The sequence below is a fragment of the Oncorhynchus mykiss genome, chromosome 26 (genome assembly GCF_057628025.1).
Source record: "Oncorhynchus mykiss isolate SJ-2025 chromosome 26, ASM5762802v1, whole genome shotgun sequence".
In the NCBI taxonomy this organism is placed as follows: Eukaryota; Metazoa; Chordata; class Actinopteri; order Salmoniformes; family Salmonidae; genus Oncorhynchus; species Oncorhynchus mykiss.
In genome coordinates this window covers 18,259,786-18,285,176 of record NC_143047.1, presented here as the reverse complement: position 1 = coordinate 18,285,176, position 25,391 = coordinate 18,259,786, and the positions used below count along the sequence as shown (strand labels likewise).

At 45.5% G+C, this 25,391-nt stretch overlaps 1 protein-coding gene across 2 annotated transcripts in view; it reads left to right on the top strand.

Moving 5' to 3' along the window:
• Window positions 1–480: 480 nt before the first annotated feature.
• LOC110506519 (zinc finger homeobox protein 3-like) overlaps window positions 481–25,391 on the top strand; it is a 193,545-nt gene continuing 168,634 nt past the window's right edge. For both annotated transcript variants that reach the window (XM_090222314.1, XM_021586186.3), the window contains exon 1: window positions 481–3,500. The gene's annotated coding sequence lies outside the window, so the exon portion shown is untranslated. The remainder of the gene's footprint in view (window positions 3,501–25,391) is intronic.

Genomic DNA, 25,391 nt, shown 5'->3' with positions numbered 1-25,391 from the left:
GAGTAGACACATCGCAAATCCTTTCAGTCTGCCTCTCACACAGCTAAATCAGCATCTCAGTTTGGCACACTTGGTCATTATGGTTTTGGTACAGGTAACATGCAAAGTAGGCCTCCGTGCTAAGATTCTGTATCGATACATTCCGATTGGTCTATCAAATATGTGGCCTCAAATATGCTTTTATATGGGTGCAAAATCTTGTAACATTGCAAATATTGGCTTAGGCACACGCATGCATGCACGCACGCACATACACACACACACAGAGAGGCACACACACACACACACACACACACACGCTATTGTTTGCATCAGGCGTTTTCTCTTTTTGGTCCTAATAGTCAAGCAGTGCTCAGCTGTGGAGTGCAAAGTAAGGATTTTTCCCAAATAAGTAGATGGCTCTGAGATCTGACATACCTGCACGAGCTCACATTGAACATGAGGCTCCCCATTTTGATTGTCATCTCTAAGGTTCACCCTACTTCAGAGCAAGACAAATGAAGATTTTAATAGGCATGCAACATGAGCATTCAGACTAAAACATCGATTTTTATTTTTGACGTGCCTTATTTGAATCTAAATAGTATTGTGTGTTCATTATAAAATAACTTACATGTGTGTGGCCGTTTAAGTAGGCTATATGTTAGCTTAATATCATGAAGAAAAATATAGACGCTAAAATATAGACATTACCTTCTCATTTAAGATTACTCTTAGTTAAGGTTACATTTAAGTGTGTTTATTCTCGTATAAAATAATCGAAGTAGCCTAAAACTAGAATTACAGCTGCGTTTGGAATCTCAGAAATTACGTCAAGGAGAAAAATAAGATAGGCCTATGTGTTTTGTACAATCTACATATTATATCAACTTAAACGTGCACTTCGTCATCAAAAAATAGACTGACTCAGATTCATGTTACTCCAATAAACATTATGTAGCCTAATCAATGAAATTAAGCGGGTTAGTTTTATTTGTGCGGATCAGGGCGGCTTGGAGCTGTTAAAACAGAACAGAAAGTGTGCATACTGAAAGTGAGGGATTGTCAATTTCTTTAAAGAAAATCAACAATAGAATTATCATGACAAAAGGCAATGGGACAAGCTCAAAGGTTGATTTCTAGAATACAATATTTCCACGTGGGGGAAACCAAACGTGGTAAGTGACCATCTCTATAAGAGGCGAAATGTTTTAGGGGGAAAGTGAAGGGGAAAAAGGCAAACCTGTGGATAACCTCACCGATCTATACTACAGTTGTTAGTATTGATCAACTGTCACCTCTTTGAACGCAGTCGTTTGGAAGTTTCTCCATTTATCAGGAATAATTTCTAAATGCACAGATATGACTTGAGTAATGCCAATTATGCTTGTTTTCAGATAACTGTTTGATTGAAACCATACACTCATAGTTAAACATTTAACCACTATAAGTAAGTCATTCACAAAAACCACTTAGAAGTGAAATATCAAGCGCAGTGAGATGATTAGATACATTGTTATAATTTGTAATAACAGGTGAAAATCAGTAGGCCTACAAAGTATAGGATTAGGACACTTAGGAAATGTTATTGATTATGACTGAATTCAATCCAATATATTCTACCTGTATTGACCTGCATAGGAATATTAGATATGAGAATCATGCAATGCAAAATCCCACAATGCATTTCTTACTGTCAGTAGCCTCTGCTGCTTGAGTGTTTGTTGTATACATCTTCTATACATAGGCCTACTCAAACACATATAAACATCATAAAATGCAGAATTCAGTGCGTTAGCTTCGTGGCCAATATCACACACAGAGGCTAGCTACTCAAAACTAGTGGACTGGACGTGGGTCATATCCATACCATATACACACACAGGAAGTTGGAGTCTATGCTTTTCACAACTTCAATTTCAATTCTGTAACTATTTTAAATACATCGCCGATATGCTGTCGAGGTATTGTAACATATCACCAAATTGATTTAGTTTTGTAAACTATTGTTTTACACTGACAGTAGACTTTGTAGTCTTCAATCCCCTCAGGTCTCTCATCTCCCTATCTCACTCTCACTACTACCCTGGTCTCTCATCTCACTATCTCCCTCTCACTACTATCCTGGGACAAAGCATATTTAATCGAGACAAATCCCCGTTTTTCATTGAAGGATTCCACATTCTCACGAAACGGAGTTATGTTTGTATCCAGAAGTCGGTTATTACACATGCATAAAACTACAGTTACAGAACGTATCGGTCTGACTCACAGTGAGGCTAAGGCAGACTTATCAGGTGCATCTTAGCTCAAATGATATATGTGTAGACATATACAAGTAGTGATTCCTACACTTGATAGTGTGGAATAAGCCTTTTTAAACTTTGCACATCATTAGAAGTAGTGTTACAAGCTTTTGCATCTCTAAGGCATTCAAAGAGAGCCATTGCGTCTCGTTTTGTGCTTAAAATGCACGGATCATGTTTAAATAGCGAATTACGTTTGCAAATATGTAAATAAATGGTTAATTAGTATTGTCATAGGTGTTATTCAGTCGCTTACAATGTGCATATATTGTCAAAGTTTCCTTATGCATAATGCTTTATGTCTTGGTTGCTTGTTTTCCAGTACTGTCCAACTGTAGCCTATCATAAAAATATTGACTCGTGTCTATAAGTTGTATAAATACATTTTAAAAGTATCTCAAACTCCAGCAGTCAGCACTGCTGTCTCAGATTGCATCTAGTCTCACTACTAACACAAGTGCCAATATAGGAAAATGTAATAAATGAATATAGGCCTTTACTGTGTTTTAACATAAATATGTTAATAATAAGAAATATAAATGCGATATAGCCTAAAGTTAAAAAACTAAAAAGAACGGACAAAATGCAGCGAAGCGCGGGGTATTGCGTGGTTTGCTGCGGCTGTGGCGTCTATTCCAGTATTAACTTTCACTGTCTTCCTTCTAATCAAACTCTTACTTTCCGCTGTACTTAATTCCATATTTTCAATTCCTGATCATTACTTTCCTCTTTTCTTCTTCCATCTATCCATCCATCCCTCCCTCCCTCCTCTTTCTCCCTCCCTCCCTCTCTCTCTCCCTAGCTCTCTCCTTTGCTGAATCTTATTGATCCAGAAGGTGGCTAATTAGCCCTTCCCGTCGTGCCTGTGTAATGAAGCACATGCGCACTGAATTAATCACAGCCATTTTTTGCAGGAAACTAATTAGCAGGAATAAAGATCCAAAGAGTTTTTTTCTTTTCAATCATCAGATCTCACTTTCACCTCTTCCTCGCTCCCTCTAACACAAGACTCATCGCCTGCTTTGCATCCAAATTATTTTTATATTGCCCTATACAACTAATACTTCGTTTTTTTACACTCCGCAACAACAATGATCTTTCTTTTGCCATCCTAAACGCAAACTGACCAAAAGGGACTGCCTTGATGGGATCTTTAGCCGAATCGTCTCAATACTGGATTAAAAAGCAAGGATCACAAAGCGGCAGCGAAAAATTGTAAGTTACAACTTTGCCGTTTCTCTCTTTTCCTCTCTCGATGTTTCTACGATTCGATTCTTTTCACTTTTAGTAGTGGGCTAACCGAAGATTTCTCCTATTATCCAGATACGCACCGATCTTCACTATTCTCACATTCTGAGAAATGACAGGCGATCACAAGTTATATTCATGCAAGTAGTTTTGTTTATTCTCGGTTTTATTCGTATCATTACCTGTGTTTACATCTGCGTTCGTCCTTGTTCTCCTCATGACTGGAAGAAAAGAAATGGTCAAGACAGCGATTCCTCTCCAAGAAGTAGACCACAAAAAACATGGATTTAAAAACACATTTGTGCTTTTCGATGGAATCAGGAAAGATAGAGAAGTGTTATTGGTGTCAAGAAACACATTTTGAGGACGATTACGATGTGAAAGGGTTACATTCAGCCTACGGAGTGTAGCTGGAGCTGCACATGAGCGTAGCCAGGAAAGGAGCACATTAGTCCAGCTTGTGGGTCCGTGTATGTCCCGCGAAAGAGAAACACCGTCCGCATTCTTATTTTGACAGATATACCACTTGATCGGTCCGCTGTTTTCAGCACCATCACGGGTTGATAAAATCCTTTATATTAAGCAACATTATCACTTTCCGATTCGTTTCTTACATGTGTATTTCCCTCCGCCCCGCTTTACATCTCAGTTCCTCTACTTTTCTCTCCCCCCACTTTGTCCATCATTTTCTTTTATTTTTCATTCCTGTTTGCTTCTTTGAAGCGATGTTAAAGTCGATTCTAGCTGATTCCCTGACGGAGTCACATGCAAATCGATCGGTAGGCCTATGTGTGTGTGTGTGTTTTGTAAGTCTAGTGTGTTTCATGACAAGAGCGGATCAGTAAGACCTCGGGTACGGGAGAGCCCATAGCCGAAGCAGAGAGTTGAGCTGCGGGTTGCATGGAGAGAATAGAATGCTGATGCGAGCAGAGAAAGGGATTTACAGAATAGGTTGGCTGTCCGACGAGACAGATGACAGCTCGTATGGATTTTTATGGAATAAGTAAGAGCAATAATGTAACATTTCCTTCCCACTGGCTATAGCTTACCTTCATAACAAATAACAAACATTATACTAGATAGGCCTACAAAAAGTAAACATTATAAATGAAAACTCAAAAGCTAATGTATTACGTTATTCTATCACCTAACCTGCTTCCCTGCGTAATAATAACAACCTTATTACTGATTTCTAAAGGAAACCTAACGATTTCTTTCCTAAAACAACCAGACGCGAAACTAAACCAACTTTGGATGCATTACTGTCAGAATAAATATATTAATCATACACGACGGATTGTTTTGAAAAAAATATTACTTGAGAATTTTACAAGAAATATCTAAACATAGGCCAGATTTGAATTGATAAGCAATAGATCGACTAGTAACACGACGCTGGGACCGTTTAGGTTTGAGTGAGAATATAACTAGTCCTTCCAGGAGACGGACGGATAGACAGTAAAAAGCGGAAATGCTATTGACCTCCCGACGTTTAAGACCCAGAATGCAGCGCCAAGATGCCCAAAAAGTACAGAAAACATAGAACACATGGACGAAATGGAGGACTCTCGAAGAAAGAGTGAAAGAATGAGCCAGCCCGACGAGTTTTCGCGACAGAGGGATGGAAAAGAAAAGCGTTTTGCAAGCTAAGGCAAGGCAGGGATGTGCTGGTTTGGGGGAGAAAGAGGGGGAGGTTGAAAGGCTGGGGGTCAGACGGCAAGAAACAGGGGAGCAGGGGTCACCGAGTGAGTGCAAGAGAGATAAGAAGGAAAAACCCTACACAAACAACGAGGGAAGGCAGTGGGAGAGTGAGACTGGGGGAAAGGAGAGGGGTGGGGGGGGGTATGTTGAGGGGTCACACGAAGCATAACACTGAGATTGTGGGGGTCAGCAAGTGCAAGATAAATAAAAAGCATGCGTCTAGTTTGGTAAACAGGAGAGAAACACTATACAAATGTTTCTATGGGTTTCTAGTAGGATGAAGAAAAGTATTATAATGGGGTTTGGAGACTCAGACAGAGAGTAGGGACAGAAAGAGAAGGAGAGGAAGCGAGGGAGGGGGTAGGAGGTGAGGGATAGAAGGGGTCAGATAGCCATGGGCCATGGAGAATAAATCAGGGAAGAGTGCAGGAAAACAGATCCTAACACCTTTCAGACTTGCCCCAACTAGAGGGACCAGTAGCTCCCGCATAGATAACTCAGACCAGCAGTATGTCCAGGACTCAGAGGATACTAGTGGGAGAGAGGGAAAACAAATATTCTAGCAGGCGCAGTGGAGACATTTTTTATTTTTTTTTTACTTCAAGAGAAAATATAATACCTCTTTATTTTTTGCTTATATTATTATTTATGTATTTCAGGGGGGGATACTTGGAGCAGTAGATTTTGGGCCTGTAAGTCTGTTTTCCTGTATCTCTGTTCCGTAGACGTAGGTTGGGCAATAACTACAGGCGTGACATAGGAAAGGAAATATAGCATAGTACATGTGCTGTGCCAGGACTCCCTCTCCTCTCGCCATCTCTCTTTCCCTCGCCCATCTCCCTCCTCTCTCGATCTCTCTGTCCTCCTCCTTTACAAAACAAATAGCAACGCTACTCGTGGTCATCTCACTTGCTCTTAGAAGACTCCTGGATTTGATATCAAAACCTTTGGTAGAAACATTTGAAAAGCAACTACAATATGTGTACTACAGATTAGGATTATTTTGACGCCTTCTGATATTTTTGAAAAGTAATTATCCAATGTATAATATTCATGTCAGCTGCATTTACCAGCTCAGGTATGGTTTAATAGGGGTTTAAGATGGTTCTTGATTTCCTTGTGTTGTACTCTGTTAGAATCACATAGCAGACATTATGATTAGGTGTAGTATGTGCATTTGGTAAACCACTGTATCTGTCTGACCATGCTGTGTATTCTGCTTAATAAGGGGACCGTGGGTTGGGTAGATGTCACAAGGAACTATGTTTTTAGGATAGATAGCTACAGCACACTGAATATCATTGTAAATACTCAACTTTGATTTCCAATTCATTAGTAATGACCAGGGTTGTGTTTTTGTAAAGAATTAAGTTCCGTTAATCCTTGACAGACGGAAGGAGGGGGACTTAAAGCATGATCCTCAATTTGCATATATATTTTTATTACATTTATTTACAAGGACTTTATTGCATTTTATCTCAAGACTATATTTTGTTTTAAGGTCTTTCATTGTGAGTCACACAGTTTATTTATATTGACATAGAACAATATTTATTTTATAGATATATTTACATAAAAATATATTTGGTGTACATTTTTACACTTGCAATTTGTCTTTACCCATAGTTAAATGTTGTACTTTACTATTCACTATCACCATGTAAAGTTAGATAATGGTGTTAAACCATAGGATACACATAATAGGACAGAACGCGTAGCCTGCAGTATATGAATGCCAGCACATCTGGCAGAATGTTCTATTACTCTATGTGTAGGATAGGGTATGTATTCTGCCGGGGAGCATGATGTGGACATTTAACTGATGCTGTTGATAAAATGTGAAATGTTCCATAATTGTAATTATCATCATTATTAGTATGATGTTTATTATCAACATTATTACTGTTATTACAAGTAGTAATATACTAGGAGTAAGGACATTCATATCACAGTTATGTTGTTCTTTATCGTGATCTTTGTTTATAATATCATAAGCAGTGAATAGTCAGTAGTCTGGTGACGTTAGGTATTTGATTGAGGTTCCTGTTTCAGTGATAGTCTGTAGGTGACGCCCTATTCGTCTATCCTGTGATACTACCTGTGTTATCTCCCTATGTCCGGTTCCATGAGCATATTTGATTACTGGTGTGTCTGAGACTGAGTGTGCAGGTCTTATTTGGGTATGTGATTGGAGGGGAACGGAAATAAGGGGTTTAGTAGTGATGAAATAAAGAGCTGAGTGGTGCCTTGGTTACAGGGTAACGTGAGGCAGAGAGACAGTTACCCTGGTCATCTACTGCCCCCTTCCTCCTCCCTCTCTCTCTTTCTCTCATTCCCTCCCTCTCTCCCTTGCTCTTGGGGGCTGGCAGCACCCCTAGGGAAGCTCTTTGCCATGTCCCTAGTCAGAGAGAGCCCTCTTTGGGCCAGCGCCAGGCCGCTAAGGGGCAGCCAACGCATGGACTAACACAATATATTCACCAACCGTTGATCACGTTGCCTAATCAAATCCAAAAAGGCTTATTTTTTCCTCCCAAAAATATATTTTTTTACCAGCGATGATGCCTGATACATTGATATTGAAATAATTTACATCACTAATGATTTATTATTAATTATAGCAATTAACTATTATTATTATTATTAATAATAATATTTTTTGTATTATTATTACATTAATTTAAACCAGTTAATTATTTTAGATTATTTTTGTTTATTTATCACAATCTTAGATTTTGTTTTGTGATTGTACTTATGAGAAATTACTTTTACACTTGGTTGAACTGCTGTAAGGGTGAGGATAGTATAAATATGAATATGTTTGTGTAGATTAGTTTTCCATTGATAGCACTGGAGAGAGAAAGAGGCGTCTCCCCCCTCCATTTGCTGTAGGGCTGTGTGTAAATGAGTTTAGCAGGAGCAGTGGCTCAGATTACAGATTACGGTTTTGAATATGCAAGCTTGTACAGCCAGGACCTGTTCTTCCAGTTGTCCCGTAGCCCAGGCCAGTGGCATACGTGTCAGCCGTGTCATTAAGGAGGGGACTGGGGGTGGGACATGGGGTGGGGGCCAGGAGATGACAGTGATTCTTAGGTGTGTGTGTGTGTGTGTGTGTGTGTGTGTGTGTGTGTGTGTGTGTGTGTGTGTGTGTGTGTGTGTGTGTGTGTGTGTGTGTGTGTGTGTGTGTGCGTGCTCTACCTGGTTTCTGCTCCCAGCAGCCCTGAAACGCCACGAGATCTCCTCTATGCCAGCAGCGAACCGATTTTCAGTCCATTTCCCTCCCTGTTCCCTGTCCTCTTTTTGAGCTCTTGTTCTTGCTGTCATTCTTTTATCTTCTTGAAGTGAAGTTTGGCAGGAATTTCTGAGCTTTGCTGTTTCACGATATGTTATTGTGTTAACGTTCTGTAAATCATTGTGGGGTAGATTTACACCTGGGAAGGTGTGTGTACTGTATGTGTGTGTCTGCTCTCTTTTTCTGTCGTTATTCCTTTTTAGGTGGAGGTGTGCAATGTCATGTCGTCAATTTGAGAGAATTTCAGAGTAATCCTTATAAAATGCCGACGACCCCCTTGTGAATATTACTGCTGTCTGTGTATATACACCACATGAGCTGTTGGGTATTATCGCTGACATATCTTCAAAATACAAAACAAAGCAGACATGTTTTGTTTGGTAATATGTCTGAACTTGAGAACGAGAGGAACCAAAAAACCCACACCTCACCTGATTAATGTGCTAGAGAGAGAAGAGGGTTAGATACGGATTTATAGGTAAGAATTCCTATACGCTATTTCACTATATTATCCATGTTTAAGCAGCTATAGATGGCCTTCCACGTTGGCCACCCGGCCTCGTTGTCATTTATATAGCATTACGTAAAAATACTGGCTGGTACGCGCGGATTGAGAGTTACACCTGGTGCTCCTATTAGAATGCATTACGCTACACTCAGATTTGCATCCAAATGCAAACATGGTTATTGAGAGCGATTTATACTTTTCTGAAAACAAATACAGATGTTTTATGCCGTACACGTGTGGAAGTATGTGTGTGTATGTTTTAAAATGAGACACTCTTCTCAATCAGCATAATTAGCAATCTAATCATTAGAAAATACCGTTGCTATTGTACACTCTAACGTTAATGTTAGGGATATGATTTGTAGAAATCATTTCTGATTATTACATTTTTATTACAATAACACACACTTACAAACAGAAGCACTGGTAGCTCCTGTCATTTCCCCCAGTATATGTGTGATGGTTGTAAAGCAGTGTTAAGGCATGCTGCTAGGATGTTGTATTTTGGCAGGGACTGGTCCACGAGTGCTGTGTGATGTGATGCAGACGAGTGCCGGAGAAGTAGTAGCATAGCAGGTTAGCGGCAGCGGAGGCTTGGACAGCAGTAGCATAGCCGGTTAGCGGAGGCGAGAACAGCAGTAGCATAGCAGGTTAGCAGCTAGTGGAGGCTAGGACGGCAGTAGCATAGCCAGTTAGCGGAGGCAAGAACAGCAGTAGCATAGCAAGTTAGCAGCTAGTGGGGGCTAGGACAGCAGTAGCATAGCCGGTTAGCAGCTAGTGGAGGCCAGGACAGCAGTAACATAGTAACTAAGGCCGTGTCTCATATTCAGGACAGCAGCGGCTGGCTGTATCTCCCCGCTGTGCAGGCGGGCTGTGCAGCGTGCGTATGTAGCCTACGTAGCTACGTACCCGGGCGACAGGGAGCCCTCCAGGGGCTGCCCAATTGATCTCCGCAGTACCCCCACCCCCACACACCCGGCCAGGCCCAGCCCAGCCCACTCCTCTCCTGGACCCCGGAGACCAGCATTCCACCCTCGACGCTTATCATCACAAAGGACAGAATGCATAAAACATGGTGGACACACAGACAGAGGTCGCCTTTCTCTCCCCACACTGAACCATGGAACAATGCATGGAGCCTTCTGGCCTGTGACTCTGATGACACGCTCACGCTCTTTTCATCCTCCTCTCTTTCTTTGTCGTCTTCTTCCTCTTCCTCTGCGTATACTTGTGCTCAATGCAGTGATGCCTGTCCACATATTGTTGTGTTAGTTACGCCGTGTCTATCAGTAATATGTTATTGTCAGTCCTGGTCAAATGTGTATTATGTAACTGAAACGCTGCTGTTAAAAATTCACGGAGTGAGACTCCCCAGCGAAGAAGTGTGTGTGTGTGTGTGTGTGTGCTGTGCTGTGTACACCGGGTTCCAGAAAGGCCATGTGTTATGACATTTCATCAATACATATTTTTGGATTAATTGCATAATTCTGTCATATTTTTTTAAGAGACAAGCAACATTAATACAATATTATTTTTTCTAATGTGACTACGCTCATTTGATCATTTTAATATTTCATAACAATATATATATTTTTTTACAGCATATACAAAGGCATAAATACGATTTTCCATCAACTTAAATAAAGAGTATTATAATTATTAATTCATTAATATTATGGTAAATGGTTCCAGTAGGAATATTATTTTTTCTGTCGTTCTGTCAGGTGATCCTGTTCAGACGTCCATCCGCAGCAGATGTTATTTTGACCTCACTGTTTTATGGCTAGTTAGCTCAAGGATGCAACAGGATTTGCTTTGGCTGCGTGTGTGTGTGTGTGTGTGTGTGTGTGTGTGTGTGTGTGTGTGTGTGTGTGTGTGTGTGTGTGTGTGTGTGTATGAGCATGCAAGCCTGTCAGCTGCAGCGATGGCCTCTGTTTGTCGGTCAGTGGGCCGGCCAGGGAGGAGTGAGGACACAGAAAGAGCCAGTGACAGTCAGACAGTCCCTCCCTGCCTCCATTACACTGCTCCCTTAGCTCCACATGTCTAACTCACATGACACAATTTGAAGATTCCAGATATATTTGCCTAAAGGTGTTAGTGTATTTGTTCAGGTGGTGTTATCCATCCAAGATATTATCCATGTACGGTCTTGTTTTGTTTATGATTCTATATTTGAGATGTCAGTAGGATTTCTTTAAGCAAATACAGGTTTTTTACTCAATATTAATTTCTGCTGGATATTATTTTTTATTTTCAGGTGGAGGTAGCGTTAATTTGAGAGGCTAGCAGTGCTGTGTGTTTACAGTCAGTTAGTACTATGATTCAGTGGCTATAATAGTGGTGGCCGTGTGGGGCTATCCAAGTCCCAGTCTCAGTCTCATGGCTGGGCCGGGTCTAGGTTAGGCTGGGCTTCAGGAATGCGTCGTGGGGATGTGTTGGACCCCAGCAGGCCCATTGCACTTCCTCTCTGTGTACCTCACAGCTTATCCTCCTCAGGATTAGAGAGAGAACAAAAGAAAGTAGGGATTGGAGGTGCCCCCCTCTCCTTCACTCACCCTCTTTCTCTTTTTCTGTGTAAAAAAAAAAAACTCTAACAAAAAGCGTGATTCACTTGCAAATGTGGCAGCCTGTCCAGATCCCCCATGGGGCAGAGAGAGAGAGAGACGGATAGAGAAATAGAGAATGGACGGAGAGCAACGGATGGAGAGAGAGAGAGAGGTGGTAGCAGCTATGCTCCCTAACCTCCAGTCTCCTGGAGTGTGAGGCCTGCTCTCAACGGTAGGCCTGATAGGACTCTAGCATCTACTATTTTTGTCTGACGCTCAGGAAACGACGACTGCTCCCGAGCTATTCACATCCCTAGCATCTCACCTCCTGGGCTTAGAGTACGCTATGCACGTGATGAGACGCAGTGTGTGTGTGTATGCATGCATTTGACAGCCATTGTGGCCAGTGTAGTATTTATGTAATATTGCCATTCTCTCCGGGTTCCCGGGAGGTGGTCGGTTGTTGTTATCCCCCTGTTCAGGGGGCCGTCGGGCAGCAGTGAAGGGGTTAAGAAGTGGGGATAGCCCCCTTTGTCTCTGCGGCCCTCTTTGCCATTGTTGCGGTGGAATTGAGCTCGGTGCACCTCACTTGACCACAGCAAAGCAATAAAATGGCCTCTAAGTGCTGCAGCCTCCCTAGCCCTCTGATGGCAGCCGTCCACCGGGCTTTCACCGCGTTCACGCTCACACACACACACGTTGCTAACTACCTTTTTTCCTCTAGCATTCTCAGACCAGCTTATTATTTAGTGCAATTTTTGTTTTCTAGTTTAGCGAGCGCTAACGAGTAAAATATAAATGATATATTTTTGATAAGTTTTTTATTGTGTCACACTGATGCTTGAAATGCATGTAGCTGATACTTCTACGCATTAGTTGACTGTGGTACTTTTTATTTTCCTGTTCTGTCAGTCATTATATTAGCCTGCTCATTGTGAGAGACATTACACAGGTTCCTAATATAAATATGTGTTGTGTTATTTTGATCCAAGTAGAAACATTCAGTGAATGTAAGCACGGAAGCATTTACAGCTATTGTCATGAAATAATTGTTTTAATATCTAGAGACATTCAGCATATGTGCTGCATATTTACATTGGTCATTAAAGTCATTTCAATGCAATGGCCCTGCTTGTATTTCATGAGCATAAAGGTAATGCTATAGCATTGTGTTCAGTTGAAACGTCAGCTATCTATTTAGCTACTGTGTTGGGTTAGTGCTGTACTGTGTACTGTGTACTGTGTGTGTGTGTGTGTGTGTGTGTGTGTGTGTGTGTGTGTGTGTGTGTGTGTGTGTGTGTGTGTGTGTGTGTGTGTGTGTGTGTGTGTGTGTGTGTGTGTGTGTGTGTCTGTGTCTGTGTCTGTGTCTGTGTGTGTGTCTGTGTGTGTGTGTGAAAATGTCAAGGCCAATGTCTGCCCCCCTCTCTGAATGTGTGTTCAGACATCAGATCTGTCCCGAGTGCTGCAGCCATTTTGGTGCCTTTTTAGAGGTCTCTATTAACACAACCACAGAGGAAAGGAAATGATTCCATTTTAGTTTCAAAATGACATTTTTACATGGACTTGTTCATAATGCTGTTGTTGCATTATACATTTTCTCTGCCACCTTGTTATTCATTTATGATGAGATATACTATATTTATACACAATGAGACAACATGATCAGTTTTTCTTCAGGGTTTTGTTATTTTATGTGATGTTGTTTTGTCAGTAATGGTAATAGCTATGGGGATAGTGGTATAAGGAGACACACAGTAATATCATTATTTAGGGTGGGGCCTCATTATGCTAAGGCTTCCACGTATGGTGCTGGAATTGATGATTGTTTATATCACATTGTCCTCTTGCAGACATTATAATTAAAAAGGAGAAATACGCTGTCTGTGTCTGTCTCCTCTCATCAAATGAGCATTTAGATGTCAAACAGGAGATGTCAAGAGAGCCATCTGATTGGCTGGGGGGTTTAATTGCCCCTGTCCTCCCCCCTCTCTCCTGGGTGGAACCTGTTTATGCCAGGTGTCCTACAGACTGTATGAAGCGTTGCACTAGGCTGCAATTAAATCAACACTTCCTCAAAGCCACATTATTACACATCCACTGTCAGATGAAGGGCGTCTGTCCTGTATGTGTCCCCACTCCACTTCTCCTCCTCCCCACCATCCCTCGCTCCATCTCTCTCTCTCTCTCTCTCTCTCTCTCTCTCTCTCTCTCTGTCACTCTCTCTCTCTGTCTCTCTCTGTCTCTCTCTGTCTCTGTCTCGCTCTCTGTCCCTCTCTCTCTCTCGCTCTCTCTCTCTGTCTGTCTCTCTCTCTCTCTCTCTCTCTCTCTCTCTCTCTCTCTCTCTCTCTCTCTCTCTCTCTCTCTCTCTCTCTCTGTCTCTCTCTGTCTCTCTCTCTCTCTCTCTCTCTCTCTCTCTCTGTCTCACTATACCTAAAACAAATGCTACTTGGCCATTTTCCCTGTGTTAAATGAACAAACACAAGGACCTCGGAGCCTCATAATAAATTGATTAAAGAGATGCAGACTCCCACACAGTAGCACCCAGTACTGGAGCTGTGTGTGTTTGTGTTTGGCTTGAGGAGGAGGAGACACGCACGCACGCACACACACACACACACACACACACACACACACACACACACACACACACACACACACACACACACACACACACACACACACAAACCCTAGTGAAGTTAATGGCAGACCGTCTGCCTCTCCCCACCCCTTCTGTGTGTTTTGGCTAGCCACGCTCTGGTCACTGTATTGTGGCCGGTGTCTGGCATGGTGGTGGCAGACGACAGTGTCCTCCTGGCCTTTTCATATTCAACACGCATCATCCCTCACTCCCATGACTGTTTGGTTTTCATTTGCAGGTTCACTTACCTCGGCACGGGGCTGTGCTGTGCTGGGGGTTTGGGGCTTGAGTCTAGAGGGGGGTTGGGGGCCGAGGTAAGGGGGTTGGGGGCCTCGGGGGACCGACGCCAGGGTAGACGGCCGTGACAGACTGGTGACCCTGGCTTTGTGACGTCACGTAGCCCGTCTGGTCACTGCATAAGGCTGATCAGATCCTAGCTTCATACGGCTGATCAGATCCTAGCTTCATACGGCTGATCAGATCCTAGCTTCATACGGCTGATCAGATCCTAGCTTCATACAGCTGATCAGATCCTAGCTTCATACTTTAATCAGATCCTAGCTTCATACAGCTGATCAGATCCTAGCTTCATACGGCTGATCAGATCCTAGCTTCATACGGCTGATCAGATCCTAGCTTCATACGGCTGATCAGATCCTAGCTTCATACGGCTGATCAGATCCTAGCTTCATACGGCTGATCAGATCCTAGCTTCATACGGCTGATCAGATCCTAGCTTCATACGGCTGATCAGATCCTAGCTTCATACGGCTGATCAGATCCTAGCTTCATACGGCTGATCAGATCCTAGCTTCATACGGCTGATCAGATCCTAGCTTCATACGGCTGATCAGATCCTAGCTTCATACAGCTGATCAGATCCTAGCTTCATACGGCTGTGTGATAAGATTCATACGGCTGATCAGATCCTAGCTTCATACGGCTGATCAGATCCTAGCTTCATACGGCTGATCAGATCCTAGCTTCATACGGCTGATCAGATCCTAGCTTCATACGGCTGATCAGATCCTAGCTTCATACGACTGATCAGATCCTAGCTTCATACTTTAATCAGATCCTAGCTTCATACTTTAATCAGATCCTAGCTTCATACTTTAATCAGATCCTAGCTTCATACTTTAATCAGATCCTAGCTTCATACGGCTGATCAGATCCTAGCTTCATACGGCTGTGTGATAAGATTCATACGGCTGATCAGATCCTAGCTTCATACGGCTGATCAGATCCTAGCTTCATACGGCTGATCAGATCCTAGCTTCATACGGCTGATCAGATCCTAGCTTCATACTTTAATCAGATCCTAGCTTCATACTTTAATCAGATCCTAGCTTCATACGGCTGATCAGATCCTAGCTTCATACGGCTGATCAGATCCTAGCTTCATACGGCTGATCAGATCCTAGCTTCATGCGGCTGATCAGATCCTAGCTTCATACGGCTGATCAGATCCTAGCTTCATACGGCTGATCAGATCCTAGCTTCATACGGCTGATCAGATCCTAGCTTCATACGGCTGATCAGATCCTAGCTTCATACGGCTGATCAGATCCTAGCTTCATACGGCTGATCAGATCCTAGCTTCATACGGCTGATCAGATCCTAGCTTCATACAGCTGATCAGATCCTAGCTTCATACGGCTGTGTGATAAGATTCATACGGCTGATCAGATCCTAGCTTCATACGGCTGATCAGATCCTAGCTTCATACGGCTGATCAGATCCTAGCTTCATACGGCTGATCAGATCCTAGCTTCATACGGCTGATCAGATCCTAGCTTCATACGACTGATCAGATCCTAGCTTCATACTTTAATCAGATCCTAGCTTCATACTTTAATCAGATCCTAGCTTCATACTTTAATCAGATCCTAGCTTCATACTTTAATCAGATCCTAGCTTCATACGGCTGATCAGATCCTAGCTTCATACGACTGATCAGATCCTAGCTTCATACTTTAATCAGATCCTAGCTTCATACTTTAATCAGATCCTAGCTTCATACTTTAATCAGATCCTAGCTTCATACTTTAATCAGATCCTAGCTTCATACGGCTGATCAGATCCTAGCTTCATACGGCTGTGTGATAAGATTCATACGGCTGATCAGATCCTAGCTTCATACGGCTGATCAGATCCTAGCTTCATACGGCTGATCAGATCCTAGCTTCATACGGCTGATCAGATCCTAGCTTCATACTTTAATCAGATCCTAGCTTCATACTTTAATCAGATCCTAGCTTCATACGGCTGATCAGATCCTAGCTTCATACGGCTGATCAGATCCTAGCTTCATACGGCTGATCAGATCCTAGCTTCATGCGGCTGATCAGATCCTAGCTTCATACTGCTGATCAGATCCTAGCTTCATACAGCTGATCAGATCCTAGCTTCATACGGCTGTGTGATAAGATTCATACGGCTGATCAGATCCTAGCTTCATACGGCTGATCAGATCCTAGCTTCATACGGCTGATCAGATCCTAGCTTCATACGGCTGATCAGATCCTAGCTTCATACGGCTGATCAGATCCTAGCTTCATACTTTAATCAGATCCTAGCTTCATACGGCTGATCAGATCCTAGCTTCATGCGGCTGATCAGATCCTAGCTTCATAAGGCTGATCAGATCCTAGCTTCATACGGCTGATCAGATCCTAGCTTCATACTTTAATCAGATCCTAGCTTCATAAGGCTGATCAGATCCTAGCTTCATAAGGCCGATCAGATCCTAGCTTCATACGGCTGATCAGATCCTAGCTTCATACGGCTGATCAGATCCTAGCTTCATACGGCTGATCAGATCCTAGCTTCATACTTTAATCAGATCCTAGCTTCATACGGCTGATCAGATCCTAGCTTCATATGGCTGTGTGATAGGATTCATAATGATGTGTACAGCAGCAGAGAACTGTGGCCTATTTGTAGATGGCATGTGAAAACAAAACACAGCCTCTGACGTGCTACTGCATCTAATGATGAGTTAATCCTCCCGTGGTAGAATGACTTAGTATCAGTTTATCTCTCTGTCATTTCATACTTGGGTAAGAAAAGGCAGCTTTTTTTCCCTTCCATCTTTTTCATACCGGACAGGACAAACTGGCCTTCTTGTTGAATGCAGGCATAAACAAATAGCAGTGAAGTGTTGCTGTGTGAAGCAGTGTGAAGCAGCAGAGGAACTGAACACAGCCTGGACACATTCACCAGGTCAGCCAGAGGTGAGCGTTGGGCTGGGAGCTCAAAGACTGAATTCTTTCATTATTTAGTTGTCAGGTGCCAGTGTTCTTTGCAGCTACTCTCTTTTTTTGCCCCCCCCCCCCCCTCCACACACACACACTATCACTCTCTCTTCCTCTCTGGCTCTCTCAGTAGTCAACGACTTCAGGGCAATGTTTAAGCAGGTTTCCTTTGGAGTAGGTTGTTAATCGCCTGCGGTTGCTGGAAATGTAGAAATTGCCACAGAGCTTAGGCTAATTTGTGTAGCATCTCTGCTGAGGCTCAATGTGGTTTTTGCAGATCAGGTGAGGTGTTCTGTGTAGGACAGAGTGAGAGCATGGTGGTAGGTTTAGGTTTGGCCTCATTTCTCCTCTGTGCTCTATAAGCCAGGTGTTCCCTCATGTTGGGTCCTGTCCCGGTGTGGAGAAACAGGCTGCATCATTGCAGGTGAGAACCAGGCCTCTGGCGCTAACACAGCTCTCTTCCTACCTGCCTCCAGCAGGGCTCCGGCACTAACACAGCTCTCTTCCTACCTGCCTCCAGCAGGCCTCTGGCGCTAACACAGCTCTCTTCCTACCTGCCTCCAGCAGGGCTCCGGCACTAACACAGCTCTCTTCCTACCTGCCTCCAGCAGGGCTCCGGCGCTAACACAGCTCTCTTCCTACCTGCCTCCAGCAGGCCTCTGGCGCTAACACAGCTCTCTTCCTACCTGCCTCCAGCAGGGCTCCGGCGCTAACACAGCTCTCTTCCTACCTGCCTCCAGCAGGGCTCCGGCGCTAACACAGCTCTCTTCCTACCTGCCTCCAGCAGGGCTCCGGCGCTAACACAGATCTCTTCCTACCTGCCTCCAGCAGGGCTCTGGCGCTAACACAGCTCTCTTCCTACCTGCCTCCAGCAGGGCTCCGGCGCTAACACAGCTCTCTTCCTACCTGCCTCCAGCAGGGCTCCGGCGCTAACACAGCTCTCTTCCTACCTGCCTCCAGCAGGGCTCCGGCGCTAACACAGCTCTCTTCTTACCTGCCTCCAGCAGGGCTCCGGCACTAACACAGCTCTCTTCCTACCTGCCTCCAGCAGGGCTCCGGCACTAACACAGCTCTCTTCCTACTTGCCTCCAGCAGGGCTCCGGCGCTAACACAGCTCTCTTCCTACCTGCCTCCAGCAGGGCTCCGGCGCTAACACAGCTCTCTTCCTACCTGCCTCCAGCAGGGCTCCGGCGCTAACACAGCTCTCTTCCTACCTGCCTCCAGCAGGCCTCTGGCGCTAACACAGCTCTCTTCCTACCTGCCTCCAGCAGGGCTCCGGCACTAACACAGCTCTCTTCCTACCTGCCTCCAGCAGGGCTCCGGCACTAACACAGCTCTCTTCCTACCTGCCTCCAGCAGGGCTCCGGCGCTAACACAGCTCTCTTCCTACCTGCCTCCAGCAGGCCTCTGGCGCTAACACAGCTCTCTTCCTACCTGCCTCCAGCAGGGCTCCGGCGCTAACACAGCTCTCTTCCTACCTGCCTCCAGCAGGGCTCCGGCGCTAACACAGCTCTCTTCCTACCTGCCTCTAGCAGGGCTCTGGCGCTAACACAGCTCTCTTCCTACCTGCCTCCAGCAGGCCTCTGGCGCTAACACAGCTCTCTTCCTACCTACCTCCAGCAGGGCTCCGGCGCTAACACAGCTCTCTTCCTACCTGCCTCCAGCAGGGCTCCGGCGCTAACACAGCTCTCTTCCTACCTGCCTCCAGCAGGGCTCTGGCGCTAACACAGCTCTCTTCCTCCTGCCTCCAGCAGGCCTCTGGCGCTAACACAGCTCTCTTCCTACCTGCCTCCAGCAGGGCTCCGGCGCTAACACAGCTCTCTTCCTACCTGCCTCCAGCAGGGCTCCGGCGCTAACACAGCTCTCTTCCTACCTGCCTCCAGCAGGGCTCTGGCGCTAACACAGCTCTCTTCCTACCTGCCTCCAGCAGGCCTCTGGCGCTAACACAGCTCTCTTCCTACCTGCCTCCAGCAGGGCTCCGGCGCTAACACAGCTCTCTTCCTACCTGCCTCCAGCAGGGCTCCGGCGCTAACACAGCTCTCTTCCTACCTGCCTCCAGCAGGGCTCCGGCGCTAACACAGCTCTCTTCCTACCTGCCTCCAGCAGGGCTCCTGGGGCTAACACAGCTCTCTTCCTACTTGCCTCCAGCAGGGCTCCTGGGGCCTGCTCTCTGGGGCTGTAGAGGCCGGTGGAGGGTTGCACAGGGCTGGGGGATGAAACAGGAAGTGTCCCCTCTGTGCGGTGGTTCTCTCTTCTATTCTGTGCCAGAGCAGACTAGTTATTAGCAGGCCTGGGAGAGAGGCTCTGGCTCTTGTCCTCTCTCAGTAGCAGGGCCAGTTTGTAGGTGACACAGGCTTTGTTTATATTGGCGAGGATAGGGGGAGGGGAGGGAGGGAGGGGGAGGTGGGGGGAGGGCACAGACACCAGTCCCATCACTTCCTTCCGTTCTTTATCTTTTTTTATGAACCACCATTGTCATAACAACAGTGTGGACAGAAAATTACATGTAAATGGGTGAACAAAAGAGCCCTCATACAAAGACATTGTTCCAACATTATGTATAGAAACTCCAGATTTATAGACACGGTTAAAACACCGTATCTGGTGTATCTCCTCTTCAATGTGAAGCACCGTGTAAAAGTGGTCTGACTGACTAGTCTAATCTCTGAGCTTGGTCTGCTCTGCCAAATCCCCCTATCTCTCCTCTCTCTCCTTCTCTGTGTAAGTCAGGTCACATTAAACAAGCCTGTGTGTTTTGACCCTGATCAGCAAAGAACACTCTTTCTCACACTCCTCAGACCTCTGGTTTCCTAAGAACAATCCGGTGCACGTGTGTGTGCTGTAGAGGGAGTGTGTGTGTATGCTTGTGTGTGTGTGTGGTGCCTGTGTGTATGTGTGCACACCACCTGCACCCCCTTGTTTATCCCCCCAGTACTGTGGCTAGTGTCAGAAAATGTACTTTGTCATGACGACCGGCTGTGTGGGCCTTCAACAGGAAGCCTCGCTGCACTGTTTCACAACCTCACTAGAAACAGGAACCAAGTGAAGTTGAGTACCCGGCTACCCTTTACCGCACCGCCCCATTCACTTCTCTGCCATGCCATGAGTACCAGCCTGCAGCCAGAGCAGGCACGAGGCGCAAGAGGGCCCCTGGGACCCCCTAGAGGGGAAGAGGTATGGCGAACGTCTGTTTTGGGCACAGCTTGTGTCAGCGTGTTTAGCACTAGCCTGTGAGGGCATTTATATGCAAATGATAAACAACCAATTGGGTAGCTAATTACACTGGGGCTATTGTGTCCGTGCCAGCCTGGTTGAGGAGAGGAGAGGCAGGGAGTTTTACTCACACGCCAGGCCTGGTCTGGACTTCCCCAGCTTGTTTACTCATTGTCTTTCCTTATTGCCCCCTCATTGACACTCCCCCTTTGTGTTGGAGGGGCTATTTCCCTTCATGCTGGCTCCTCCCCATTTGGTGTAGTGTGGAGTTAATGTACTAGATTAAAGAGGCAGTACACCAGCCCTGTTTATTCCCTCTTTTCATCCTTGCCTCCCACCCTGTTCTCCTCTCTTCTTTTCTCTCCCAGCCCAGGCAGGTCACAGTCAGACAGGGAGGAATCAGCAGCCTGTTATCTCTCTCCCTCCCACTATGAAATGCTCTGCTAATTACTGGGGGTGTTAAACATGCATTTAGGTCAGGTTTTTAATGCCATGCAAATTTATGAGAAGACGGAAGCAAATATTAACTTGTAGAGCTACTGACAGTCATTGACTGGGGACAAAGGTACACCAATATTAACTGACAAATGGCAGGGTTCCTCAATGTGCTCCGGTGTCGTCTCCCTGCACTAGCTGTTGTCAGAGGCTGGCAGGCAGGAGGAGTAAGGGCAGCAGGGGAGCTGGGAGCACACAGGCAGCTCAGGCTCCTACTAGAGGCCCAGGCTTCCTCAGGCCTACTGTCAATGCTTATGCACACTGTTACCATAGTCTATCTGTCCTTTATAGCATTGCTGCGTGTGTACTATCACCAGTAAACTCACAAAACATAACTAGCTGGTTCACTGTAGTTTTCATTTTTGAAACAGGTAAAGATATTACACCTTTTCCTGACCTCCTCTACATCTCACAGTGTGTTTGTATGTCAGATGGCAAAGGTGAAAGATGGTATATTACAGACTCGGTGAACGCCGCAGCACAGCACTGTACTTTTGATGGTGTCTGTCTTGGCTTAGTGGAGCAGCACTGAGAAGTGTCAAGCCCTGATGACCCCATGAACTCTGGAATAAAGAGCATGGATGGCTGATAGAAGGCCAGGGGAGTCAGGGCCAGGCTAGGCCAGGGGAGTCAGGGCCAGGCTAGGCCAGGGGAGTCAGGGCCAGGCTAGGCCAGGGGAGTCAGGGCCAGGCTAGGCCAGGGGAAGCATGCCCCTTGGACACCCAGGACCAGGCCCAGCCGCCCAGCTGTCCTACGGCGTGACTCCACTGTGACAGCCAATCCACAGAATGAGCTGCCTTGTTGATGGAGACGTATCTCTCTCTCCCCCGCCTTGCCTCCCTCAGAAATGACAGCAGTGCTGTCAGTAATTACCATTGATAGAATTATGAAAGGGACTAGAGATGCAAAGAGGCTACAGAGGGCGAGGTAGAAGGAGAGAGGGAAACCTTCCATTTTGAATAGAGAGGTAGTCCCAGGCATCCTGACATGAGACGAAATGGGTTAGCAGCGTGGAGTTTGAGCCTGGCCAGATCCCCCGGTACTGAAGACAAAGGTTGACCTCATCAAAGTTGGAGCAGCTAGATGAGCTGTAGTTCTCTGCTGTGCAGATGTACAGGTCATCCCTCTGCAGCCGTTTCTCCTGCAATTAAAAGCAAATTACTAGTGGTGCCTCTTTTGTTATTCCAAATAAACAACTATTGTGTGTGTGTGTATGTATTAGTCTGTGTGGGTATCTCACCACATTCTTGAATCTCTGCTGAATAAACAGCCATTTCAGACCGGGACTGCTGCATTCCTGGGGAATCATTTGGCTTACGCTAAGACAAAGAAAGAAGGAGAGCTGAAGAGAGAGAGATCAGGTTTTGGCGTTGCTTTTTCCCCTGTTCTGCCACTTGGATTTCGCCGCCATGTTGCGTGGGTAGCCGGCACCTGTGGCCCTCACCACGCTAATTACACCCACCCATGAACACACACACACGCACACAGTGGGGGAGACTGTTGGCTGGCCAAGGCAGGCTGGATCAAAGGGCGTGTATGAGGGAGCCAGGGCACCTCGTAGAAAGCAGCTGCTCCTCGCTGTCTCTCCCTCTCACCCCGGCCTGACAGCAGATAGAAATATGAGGCCTCTCCGGACCTCTGGCCTGGGAAAAGAGGACGGCCTGACACACACATTCACAAAAGCTTTTGTCTCCACACACACACACACACACACACACATACACACACACACACACTAAGAAAACCTTTTGTCTATATTCATTTGCTCACATGGCCACAAATACAAATAGACTTAGAATACATTTAATTATATTCTACATATTCTCTCACACATACAAAAGCATTACATTCTCACACGCTTCATTTCTCTTTATTGCCCATTTAATGCCACTCTTTCATTTGCTGTTTTAGTCTATTTGTGGGCCTTTCCCCTTCCCTCTAGCTCTGCATCTGCCTTTCTCCCCACCTCTCCCCCAACGTCTACAATTCAGTCTTTCTCTCAACTAGTCTATCCTTAACTTCCTCTGAAGGTGCTTTTATTCCTCTCTGTCTTCCCCCTTTTCTCCTGGCCTGTCTGTGCTTTCTCTCCTTGGCCCTGGCTCTCTCTCCGGTGTGTTCAGGCTCTGAGAGAGGGTGAAAGGCATTCAGCTCCCTAATCTGGGCTCCCTCCATCAGGAATGCTAATGTGTGTGCGACCCGCCGGGCCCAGCAACATCTGCAGGAGCCTATGCCGAGGGCCCCCCTCCACCCAGGCCTTTTGAGCCGCTCACTCGCTGCCATTATTTCATTGTTTCACTTCACGCCTGTGACTGGGCGGTGCAGGGCGGTTAACCCTCTGCTGCACAGCCCAGCCCAGTCCCATGTAGCCTAGTCCTGCTACTCACAGAGGAGACAGAATGGTGCTGAGGAGGGGTGCAATCATGGCCCTGGGAGGAACAGCCCTTTCCCAGGACAGACCTCCCCACCTGCACCCCACCCTCAGCACCACTACTCACTCACAGTGTGTGTGTGTTGAGGCAATCTGTTTAAGTGTACAGACTGCAAGCTCTCTGTCCATATAGCTAATGGTGAGTTAAGGCATAATTGCAGGATTTATCCTCTGTGTCCCACTATTGGACGTCACATAATGGACAGACCTAGTCCGTACGTCAGGCAGGGCAAACTGTTATTTGATAGGATGAGATGTGATGGGGGGTGGGGGTGTTAGCCTATCAAATCCTTGTTATTAGATTTTCACCCGCCCCCTTTGCCAGGTTTTTGAGTTGAAAGAAATGATTGTTTGGATTGTCTCCGTTTTCAAAAAGATGAATTACTGGTAAAGCGCAACTGACAAAGCGAATCTGCGTCAAACCGCAGCGCTGCTGATTGAATTACACTTCTCCCCAGTCAGTCCCAGTCCTGGCCACATTCCTCCATATGCACTCCAACTCCACCATGCCATGGACAGACAGACATATTAGATTTCTGCATCTCCCTCTTCATCCATGTCCTCTCTATAGCTTTGATAGGTCTGTGATATGGGACCTGTCAGAGCCTGGCCCTGCTCTGCTCTCTGTCTAAGGAGAATCTCTGTGGGTCATAGACAGGTATGGACAATGTCTAGAACCCACAGCCTCTCTAATGGCCGGGGGCTGGGCTTGGAGCTACAGGCCCATGCAGGAGGCGGAGCTCCCAGATTGAAGGCAAATGCAAATGTAGCGTCTAGTAACGAGCCTCACAAGATGGAGGGAAATTACAGTGATAATTTAGAAGGAATTCATTCAAAATACTGACACTGTCTGTTGTTGAATCCGGCATAATTAAAGAAGGGAAGGAAAGTGAGTGTGAGTGGAGAGATTATTGGGGTCTTTCTCGTGGATAGACAGACAGACAGCATGGGAGATTAACTGAAATGGACACCCTGCTCCTGATTGAAATCATTTGAAATGTGGTAAGGGTTTAATGCAATATCTGCAGCTGTGTCCAGGGAGGGAGGTGTGTGTGTGTGTGTGTGTGTGTGTGTGTGGGGAGGGGGGGGGGGGGTGTGGTTGTGTGTGTGTCACCACTCCATGACTAGCTAGACTGTTATGACAGGTTATGTTTCATTTCAACCTCCCCATTTTGAGCTGACCAGCCAATAGCAGGGAGGTGTTATGGTGAGGACACACCAATGCATCGTTCATGTTGGAGCTATTTTGGCCATTTTTATCAAAGCCACGATTAATCATTACCTTTGTGCGAAGCAGAGTTGCTGTTACCATGGGGACCCAAATGATCCGCACTGCTTTGCATATCAACAGAAAAAGTTGCCAAGAGCTAGGTGGAGGCCTTAACTGCAACCAACCTGCCTGGCTCTAAAGAGAGCTCCATGGAACAGGCCCTTCTCTCAGCCCCTCTCCTCTCCTCCTCTGACAGGCCTGTTAGTGGGCAGAAACAGACAAATAATCTTCAAACAAAGCTCTCCCCCAATATTCAAGATGGTGCCAAATGATCACGGCTAGTTTAAAGCAGAGAGGACAAAACAAGTCATGAATGTGTTAGTGCTCACAGTACTTAAGAAGTCCCATTTCCATTTGAATGATTTCCCTTTATATCAGATGTGTCTTTTGATTATGTTGCTCGGATGTGAATTACAAAGTTCATTTAATTTAGATCTTACATTTCTCAAAAGGAATTTTTCAAATGAGCGAGTCGCCCAGATCTGTCCTTGTGCATGTTAATTCCTTCAGAAG